The 10740-nt window shown below is 39.2% G+C and overlaps 1 non-coding gene across 1 annotated transcript; it reads left to right on the top strand.

Moving 5' to 3' along the window:
• Positions 1 to 10243: 10243 nt before the first annotated feature.
• Positions 10244 to 10347, top strand: LOC112731764 (small nucleolar RNA R71). Its single transcript, XR_003167526.1, has one exon. It is a non-coding gene; the product is annotated as a small nucleolar RNA R71 (small nucleolar RNA).
• Positions 10348 to 10740: the final 393 nt, after the last annotated feature.

Raw genomic sequence — 10740 nt, 5'->3', positions numbered from 1 at the left:
AACTTAATTATAAATGTTATGAAACTGTAACGACTTACAGACAAATTTAACATGTTATAACAAGTGAAGTATGAATAGAAACCTATATTATGACTAAAAAAAAAGGTGCGTCATAAATGACTGTTTGTCTTGTAAATTGCATATCTCAACTTGCATTCAAGTTCATGTCAATCTTGATTGAAAAAGAAAAATATCCGAACTATTTATTTTCTTCTTTTTTCATCTAGTTTTATGAATTGGTTTTGAGAATCAATTAGAAGGTTGTTAATCTTAGTGGTAGTTTAACAGTTTGATGATATGACAATAACAACTTTTCAAGAAACTATCTAAAAAAAAAATAGCACAAAAAAATAAGAAAAAAATAGTGTTGGTTAACTCTAAAGAACTGGTTGATGAATGTTTGGACCGATAGCTCCTATTGTCCTTTTGTTCTTCCTCAAAACGCATAGCAACTTCTCTTCTTTTTGAGGATTTAGTTCCCTTGCTATGATCACCGGGAATTTGTGGGCTTCATCAAGGTATGAATACTTTAGGTGGGGTGGCAATGGCTTCAATTCTAACTTTTGCTCTTGCCTTATCACTTGAACTTCTTCACTTGGATCTTTACTTTCTTCTTCAATCATATGTTTCTCTTCTAGCTTTGCATAATGCACTTCGGTCACAATGTTATCAATTAGATCACACTGGAATATGGAATAGTTCTCCGGTGGGTGCCTCATTGCCTCTTCTAGGCTAAAACTTATAATTTTTTCATCTATCTCAAATGAGTAGTGTTAGAATATAATTAGGATCAATTAGGATCAATTAGTATTATTTAGTATATTCAATTAGGATCAATTAGGATCAATTAGTATTCTAACAAGTAGGTTCCCGAATGGGCATCAAACTTGAATCTAGAGGTTCTCAAAAACGGTCTCCCAAGTAGGATAGATGATGCCCTGTCGGATTCACTTGGTGGCATCTCAATGATATGGAAATCAATTGAAAATATCAAACCCTTGATGTTGACCAACACATCTTCCGCAATACCCGTCACGGTTATTATGCTCTTGTCCGCCAAGACAAACCTAGCCGCCGACCACTTCAACGGTGGGAGCTTCAATAGATGATAAACGGAAAGAGACATAATGCTAACGCATGCACTAAGGTCGCACATACAATCAATGAATTGGACTCCATCAATGACACAAGAGACTAAACAAGGACCTGGATCAACACACTTTTTCGAAATGGTCCTACCAAAGCCTAAATGGTCCTACCAAAGCCGAAATAGAATTCTCCAATGGAATGGTTTCCAACTCATGAATTCTATCTTTTTTCATACACAAGTCCTTAAGAAATTTCGCATATTTAGGCACTTGATGTATGGCATCAAAGAGGGGGATAGTTACCTACACTTTCTTGAACATCTCTACCATTTTGGGTCAAGTTCTACACGCTTTCTAGCTTTTCTTGTCAATGTAAAAAATGTTATTGGTTGAGCCACTTCCTCTAGAACTTGCTCCTTTCTAGGGACTTCACTCTTTGGTTGAGGGGTTTCATTTTCAACTATCACATGTGATTCCTCCTCCTCTTCAATTTCTTCTATCTTAACTCCATCTTCCTCTTGAGCAACTATCATTGGGCTAGGTGCCCTTGAGTCCCTTTCTTTCAATTGGGTTCTGGACCTCAAGGTTACGGCATTAATGCCACCCTTGGGGTTGGGTAGAGGTTGAGAAGGTATGGTACTAGAGGTTGAGGCTTGAGGAGTAGGGGTAGAAGGTGGCTCCATGCGAGTAATGAGAGCTTGGAGGGTGGAAGTAAGACCATTAAGACTTGAGTTGAGTGTGTTTTAGAGTTCTTTTTGCCCTTGAAGTATGGATCAGAGTGTGTCATCTTGATTTGGAGAAGTGAAAGGATAAGTGATTTGTGGTGCTTGTGGTTGGTTGGGTGAAAGTGGTTGTCTATGAGCTGGTATGTAGGTTTGATAGTTTCTTCCTTGGTTTAGTTGTTGGTTTAGAGGATTTTGTGAGTACTGGTTTTGTGGAGTGTTGTTGTTCTATCTTTGGTTGCCTCCATTGTCCCCACCTCCTTGTTGATAATTGTCCCGCCAACTTTGGTTGGAACCATCCCTCCAACCTTGATGGGAGTTGTTACTCCCTTGGCTATAGTTACCTCCTTGTTGGGGGTACCCTTGGTTATAATTGCTCCCTTGTGAATGGTATCCTTGATTGGCACGTTCATAGTAGGAGCGATCATAAAAGTTGTGGGTAGCCGCTAGAGTATTATCTTCTTGGAGACTTGGACACTCATCCGTGTAGTGGGAGTAGCATGAGCAAATGCCACACACTTTTTGGGGACCAATTGTTGACATTATTGATTTTGAGGAGGTGGTGGTTGTTGTTGAGATGGAGGTTGTTGTTGATTCACTTGGAGTTGCTTTAGAAGACTTGTCATCTCACACAAGGTCTTAGTAAGGGTAGCAGTCTCACCACTAGAAGAAACTTCATTCACGGCCTTTGGGCGGTTGATTCTTTGTCTAGCATGTTGAGTGGATTCGGCCAAGTCGGTAATGAGTTGCCATGTCTCCTCCGCCGTTCTATACTTTAACAAAGAACCGTTGCTTGAGGCATCCAATAAATTCTTATCTTGCTCCCTCATGCCTTGGCACACATAGCTAAGCAATACTTGAGTGTCAACCATGTGGTTGGGACATGAGTCAAGAAGTTTACGAAATCGCTCCCAATACTCATGTAAAGTTTCCATCTCGCCTTGTACAATACATGAGATCTCTTTCCTTAGCTTGTCTGTCATTTCTATGGGCATGAATTTATCAAGGAATTCTCTTCTAAGCAAGTCCCAATCGGACACAACATCACTAGGTAAGGTATAAAACCACTCTTTGGCTCTTCCCTCAAGAGAGAAGGGAAAGGCAAACAACCATATAGCCACTTCATTGGATCCTTCCCGCCTAGTAGTCGAGCATACACCATGAAAGTCCTTGAGGAGTCTAATTGGATCTTGTGCGGGAAGTCCATGGAAATTTGGTAAAAGATTGATGAGAGCGGTCTTGAGTTCAAAGTTTGCATTCAAGTTGGGATGAAGTACATGGAGAGGTTGAAGAACAGAATCCGGTGCACCCGCTTCCTTGAGAGTAACTCTCCTTGGAGCGGTCATATCGTCAATACCTAGATCAAAAGAAGAACTATTAGTAGTATCAACGGAAGAGTAATTAGTGCCTTCGTTGGATGACGGTGATATGGTTGGTGATTTGGTAAAATCCTTTTCACCTTCCTCAAAGGCTAACTGCCTTTGAGCTTGCCTAATGTGAAGCAAAGTTCTTTCAATTTCCGAATCAAATGGTACTAAGCTCAGATTTGGTAGTGAACGCGTTATACAATGAAGGAGATAAGAAGCTCATGACATCAATTGGTATCTAAACAAAGACTAATCCTAACTAAGAATCAAACAAAGAAATAATCAATAGGGAAATGCAAGTATCCACATATTAACATATTCACACTAACCAATAGAATGGCACACATAAGCAACTCCCCGGCAACGGCGCCATTTTGATGAACCGAAATATGCGTAAGCCGGTTAGAAATTAACAATGAATCCAATCGTGAGTATAGTCCAACCACCACGCAAATATCGCATCAAACAATTCTAAAATCTATGACCGAGAGTATTGATCCCGGGTCGTTCTCCCTAGGAATTGCTTTAGAATGCACATCATTGATTAGGAAATCTTTTGTGGTTTTGAGAGTTGGTACAAAAATTTAAGCTAACAAAAGCAAACAACAATTAATTGAGATAAAGGCCTTTAGTATTGGAAGTTCCATCATTATAGTTTCCTTCAATTATGATAAGAATTGATTGTTGCTTCACTTAGTTAACCCCCTAACAATGGAGGAAAGTCAAATAAGAGTAACTAACTTGAGTCACAAGTCCTAGTCTCACCCTAGGGAAGTCTAGCTTTAGTGCACTCCAAGTCAATTAGCAATCCTCAATTCATAATCTACAATTGATATCCACTATTCAAGTGTCTCTAATAACTCAACCCCTAAGCCAAGTAAGGGAAATCTACTCCATAGCTAGGGTTGTCATTATCACAAACAATTGGTAGGCAATCAAAGAAGACATGATGTAATTGAGAGAAAAAGATTGAATTAAAGCTATCTAATCCAAACAATCATCAACAATCAAGCAATTGAATGAAATTCCACAGTTTATTAATCCAAATTCAAGGCAACAAAGTCAAAGAAATCTAGATCTAAGAGATTGAATTAAAAGAGTATCAATTAAGAGTTGATGAAGAGTGGATCGACAACTTGTATTAAAGCAAAAGTGAATTAGCAATGGATCTCACCAAGGAATCAAAGGAGAATTGTGATGGTGTTTTTGTGGAAAAACGAATTCCAAACACACAAATCTAACCGGCAAGTGTACCGGGTCGCATCAAGTAGTAATAACTCACAAGAGTGAGGTCGATCCCACAAGGATTGATGGATCAAGCAACTTTAGTGGGTGATTAGTTTAGTCAAGCTAACATTGAGTGATTGGGTGAAACTGATCAACAGAATGTAAAATTGAAATGAATTTAAATTGCAGAAAGTAAATGGAACTGAAACTTAAAGAGTAAGCAATGTAAATTGCAGAAACTTAAATGACAAGAAATGTAAATTGCATCAAATATAAAGGAGAGTGGGAGCAGGGAAATTAAATGAAAGCAGTAGATCAAAGCTTAGAACAATTGCAAGGAAATTAAAATTGCATGAAAAGTAAATTCAGATCATAGTGGCTCAAATGTAAAGTGCAGAGGAACACACGTGCAGGAAAGTAAATTGGGAGCAATATGAGCAGAAAGTAAAAATTGCAGAGAAGGAAATTGTAGCAGAAAAGGAAATCAGCAAGAAGACTTAAATCAATTTTGAAATCTCAAAGAGCACTCAACAATTTCAATGAAACAGTAAAAAAAATAGCAAAGCAAAATTGCTTGAGAAAGCTAAACAGAGATGAAACTCAGCTTAATTACAAAATGAAATTGAAGATCTCAGGAAATCAAAGAGACTAGAAAATAAGTCTAGATCTCAATTCCTTCCTTGATCCAACAGCAAACAGATTGAATAATAAAGACAAATGGAAGCAGTAAATGAAAGCTTTGATTCAAATCACAATTTCTTGAATTATGCAGAAAAATAACAAGAGAAGTTGCAGATGGAGAATGAAAACAGAATTCCTTCCAATCTCAATCCAAAATTTCAAAACAGAAAAGAAAACTAAGAGAGAAATCAAAATGAAAACTAAAGAGTGTAAAACTCCCTATTGGAGCTAGCCTTCTCAATGGTGCTCCCCCCTAAAGAAATGAAGCAGATGCCTTTTTATAGGCTTTTCACAAGATGAAAATGAAAATGAAAAATGAAATTCTTAATAAATTACAATTAAAAATAAATTCCTAAGCTAACTTGTTCTTGTGCCTTGAAGTGATATCCATGGACTTTTAAATTTTGGTGCAGGATTGAATTAATTTGATTTTTGGACCATGGGTCACACTCCCAGGGCAAAGCTCTCCCCAAGAGCTTCAAAGCTCTCCGTAAGAGCTCTATTAGAAGCACCCCTTTGTTTTGGAGAGAAACTCTAAGTTCGAACCATGATGGAAGCATTTTGTGAGCCCTTTTTCTTATATTTTCATGAGGAGACCCATGATAAAGCTCTCAAGGAGAGCTTTGGAGCTCTCAAGGAGAGCGCTACTTCCTTGCTTCCCTTGGTTTCCCTCTTCGAATCCTGGTGAAGCCACTTTGATTTATTTTTGCTTATTTTTGGTCCTTAAAGATGCCTTTTACTCGTGCCTCAGTTTCATGCCAAATACGGATTACCATATATCGTTGGAAAGCTCTGAATGTCAGCTTTTCAACGCAACTAGAAGCACATCAATCGGACTTCTGTAGCTCAAGTTATGGCCCTTTGAAGGAGGCATGGTCATGCTGTAAACGCCCAGATTTTAACTTAGCGAAAATTCTTGCCTCCCTCCCCCTTGGTCTTGGGTTCAAGCCTTGGTGAGTGCATTGTTGAGCTCTTTTTCCCTTGATTTTTCCTTGAAGCAGCCCGAAAAAGCTCATGGGCAAAGCTCTTGGCAAGAGCTTTGCATGTGAGCTTGCCTTGCTTCCTTCTTCCATGTGCTTTTGATAAAGCTCTTGGCAAGAGCTTTTAAGCTCTTGGCAAGAGCTTGGCTTTTGATTATTTGAAGTAAAGCTCTCCACAAGAGCTCTAAGCTCTTGGCAAGAGCTTTGTGCTCTTGCTCCTTGTTTTGAGCCACGCTTTTCTTCCTTTGGACCACGCTTCTCTTCCTTGATTTGGTCATGGGCCATGCTTTTAAAAGCGTGGCCTAAGGCTCCAAAGTGTGCTCCAACTTCAAAGTGTGCCCCAAAGCTCTTTTTTTTTCTCCTTTTTAGCTTATTTTGTGCTTCTTTGCTTTTTTTTCTTCTTATTTCCTACAAGATTTATAAAATTAAAAGATCAAGGAAATATACCAATTAAGTACAAAAGCATTCATTATTCAAGCACAAATCATCAATTTCTTGTATGAATAAATATAGAAAGACATGACATGGTGACATGTCATCAAATTGCAATGGAGGAAGTGAAATCCTAAAGAGAAGTTGGAGTTTCTCTCTCTAAAATCAAAATGTAACTAACTCCCTAAAATATTTAGAATTATGATTAATTGTCCTAACACTCCTAATTCTTGGTCTTCTTAAGCTTTTCCTCTAAAATTCTGCTCCAAAACAGGGCCTGGGACTCCCTGAAATCGCTGGTCACGTATTTTGATTAAAAAATCACGTGCGCACATCGGCGCATACGCGCACTATACGCGTACGCGCACATGGGGTCCTCTGCGATCTGCGCGTAGGCGCATAGTGCGCGCGTTCAATGACTTGTGGCCCAGCCACATAAGTGCGCCGGCTTCTCGTCTCGGCTCCACTCAGCCGGCTCTGGGTGTACACATCCACGCGTACGCGCACGGTGCGCGTGCGCGCACATGCCTAAGTTCCAAGATTTGCTTTATTCCATGGTCCTTCCATTCATGCATGCTTCCTTCACTCCTCTTAGCCATTTTTGCCCTGTAACTTCTGAAACCACTTAACAAACAGATCAAGGCATCGAATGGTAATAGAGGAGGATTACAATATATCAATTTTGATGCAAAAGAAGCATATTTTCATCTATGAGACAAAGTTGGGAGAGGAACACAAAATCATACAGTTTTATATGAATAAGTGTGGAAGATCATTGATAAAACCCTTAAATTCTATACATGATAAACCCTAAAAACGGGGTTTATCAAGCGTCACGTGGCTCAGTTGCGAGAAAACGCTGGGGGCAATTTCTGGGCTGCTTTTGACCCAGTTTCGGGCCCAAAAATGAGGATAAGAGGCTGCAGAGTGAAGCTGGAAGATGGAATCATTCACAATTCATTCAATCACACTTTAGGTTTTAGATGTAGGTTTCTAGAGAGAGAGGCTCTCTCATCTCTCTAGGTTTTAGGGTTTTTAGTCTTTTTTCTTCTTAGATTCAGATTTTCACCTTTCTTTAATTTAGTTTTCCTTTACTCTTGTTTGTTCTAGCATCTTACTTCTTTTAGTTTATTTGTTATTGCTTCCGTTTGTTTACTTCATTGTTGATGCACTCTTGCTCCCTTTGATTTAGATTAATGCAATTTATATTTTTATTTTATTGTTCTTTCTTTAATTATTGGTTATTGTTGTCTTGGAATTGGGTATCTTAGATTTTATTATCTCTTATTAATTCTCTATGCTTTTATTTTGTGCCTTCCATGTGTTTAATAAAATGCTTGGGTGGATTTTAAATTAGATTTTTATATTCTTGACTTGGATTGAATAATTAGAGACTCTTGAATTGTCAAAGTCTCTTGTTGAATGGTAATTGAAGATTTCCGGTTAGCTTGAACTTCACTAAATCTAGTCTCTCACTATGAGTTGACTAGGACTTGTGAACTCAAGTTGATTGTATGCACTTGACCTTCCTCCATTGGTTAGAGGTTAAGTAAGTGAAGGCAATTCACATTTACCATCACAATTGACGATGATAATGAGGATAGGACTTCTAATTCTCAATCCTTGCTAAGAGCTTTCTTAGTTATTAGTTTATTTTTCTCGCAATCTATATTTTCTTGTTCCTTATTTCAAAAATTCCGAAAATATACTTTTCCATAACCAGTAATAAACTACACTTCCCTACAATTCCTTGAGAGACGACCCGAGGTTTGAATACTTTGGTTAATTTTATTGGGTTTGTATTTGTGACAAACAATCTAAACGTTGATTGAGGTTTAATTGACGGTTTAGAACTATGCTTGCAATGCGATATTTTTGTGAAAATCTTTACCGACATTTTTCCTCCGTCACTACCATTCCTCTTAGAGCTTAATGATGGTTGCCCCACACCAAACTTAGAATTGGTGTCTGGGGGCTCTGTTAGGCTCTGTACAGCGAGGAGTGGTTGAAGCACTTCATGTTTATGAATGGTGCTTCCTTTAGTTGAGGTTGAATGAGGTTTATGAACCTTGAACACAAGATAGTCCTCATCTAATTACAGGACTAGTTCTCCTCTGTCTACAATAATTACAGCCTTGGCTGTGGCTAGGAAGGGTCTTTCAAGGATGATGGATTCATCCTCTTCCTCCCCAGTATCCAGGATTATGAAATCAGCAAGGATGTAAAGGTCTTCAACCTTCACCAAGACATCCTCTACCAGTCCATAAGCATTTTTCGTGGACTTGTCTGCCATCTCTAGTGAGATTATTGCAGCTTGTACCTCAAAGATTCCCAGCCTCTCCATTACAGAGAGAGGCATGAGGTTTATGCTTGACCCTAGGTCACACAGAGCCTTATCAAAGGTCATGATACCTATGGTGCAAGGAATTAAGAAGTGCCCAGGATCCGGTTTCTTCTGAGGTAACTTTTGCTGGACCAAGACATTGAGTTTCTTGGTAAGCACTGGAGGTTCTTCATCTAATGGCTCTGTGCCAAATAGCTTGGCATTCAGCTTCATCAGAATTCCTAGGTACCGAACAACTTACTCTTCCCTAGTTTTCTCTTCCTCATCAGAGGAGGAGTACTCTTTAGATTATATGATATTCAACCAAGCATTCAATGGAACTTCAATGGGTTCCTTATGAACCTTGGGTTCTATCAGTTCTTCAATAGGGGAGTTCTCAGTGGGCTTAGGGTTGCCAACTATCCCTATTGTGGAATTCAATGCCAGGACTTGTGTTTCTTTGAGCGTTGAATGCCCATCATGCATCCCTGTACTGGCGTTCAATGCTTGCTTTGGTACTGCTTTGGGTGTTGAACACCCAGTAAGGACCTCCTTACTGGCGCTCAACGCCAGTGATGGCGCTTCCTTGGGCATTGAACGCCCAGTAAGGACCTCCTTACTGGCGTTCAACACCACTAATGCCTCCTTAGATTCGGCCTTCACTTCTGTAGTGATGGTATTGCACTCTTCTCTTGGGTTTACTTTAGTGTTACTAGGAAGAGTATTTGAAGGGATTTCAGGGATTCTCTTGCTCAGTTGACCAACTTGTACCTCCAGATTTTTGATGGAGGACCTAGTTTCTGTTATAAAATAGTGATTGGTCTTAGAGAGTTTAGAGACTATGGTTGCTAAGTTAGAAAGGCTCTGCCTAGGAGTCTCCATCTGCTGTTGAGAAGATGGGAATGGTGGTCTGTTATTGGTTCTTCCACCTTGATTATTATTGAAGCCTTGTTGATGCTTCTATTGATCCTTCCATGAAAGGTTAGGATAATTCCTCCATGAAGGGTTGTAGGTGTTTTCATAGGGTTCTCCCATGTAATTCACCTCCTCTATTAAAGGTTGATTTAGATCATAGGCATCTCCATCATAGGAGGTATCTTGGGTTTTGCCAGTTGCAGCTTGTGATCCAGTCAAGTACTGAGAGATCATATTAACCTGTTGGGTCAAGATCTTATTCTGAGCTAATATGGCATTCAGAGTGTCAACTTCCAGGACCCCTTTCTTCTGAGCTACCCCATTGTTCACAGGGTTTCTCTCAGAAGTATACATAAATTGGTTGTTTGCAAACATTTCAATGAGTTTTTGCGCCTCTTCAGGCGTTTTTTTCAAGTGGAGTGATCCAGCAGCAGAATGATCCAAGGACATCTTGGATATCTCAGATAGACTATCATAGAAGATTCCTAGGATAGACCATTCTGAGAGCATGTCAGGAGGACAACTCCTGATCAGTTGCTTGTATCTTTCCCAAGCTTCATAGAGGGATTCACCCTCTTTTTGTCTGAAGGTTTGAACTTCCATCATGAGCTTGCTCATCTTTTTGGGTGGAAAGAACTTGGCCAAGAAGGCATTGAACAAATTTTTCTAAGAGTCCAGGCTTTCCTTAGGTTGAGAATCTAACCATATCTTAGCTCTGTCTCTGACAGCAAAAGGAAAAAGCATAAGTCTGTTGACCTCATGATCCACTCTATTAGTCTTAACAATATCACAAATTTGCAAGAATTCAAATAGGAACTTATGTGGATCTTCCAGTGGAAGTCCATGAAACTTGCAATTCTGTTGCCTTAGAGAAACTAACTGAGGCTTTAGCTCAAAGTTATTAGCTCTAATGGCAGGTATAGAGATGCTTCTGCTATAGAGGTTAGAAGTTGGTGCAATGAAGTCACCAAGAATCATCCTTGCATCTCCTCCATTATTCTGTTC

The sequence above is a fragment of the Arachis hypogaea genome, chromosome 12, assembly GCF_003086295.3.
Source record: "Arachis hypogaea cultivar Tifrunner chromosome 12, arahy.Tifrunner.gnm2.J5K5, whole genome shotgun sequence".
In the NCBI taxonomy this organism is placed as follows: Eukaryota; Viridiplantae; Streptophyta; class Magnoliopsida; order Fabales; family Fabaceae; genus Arachis; species Arachis hypogaea.
The sequence above is the reverse complement of the archived record's forward strand: the minus strand, read 5'-3'. Positions and strand labels throughout refer to the sequence as shown.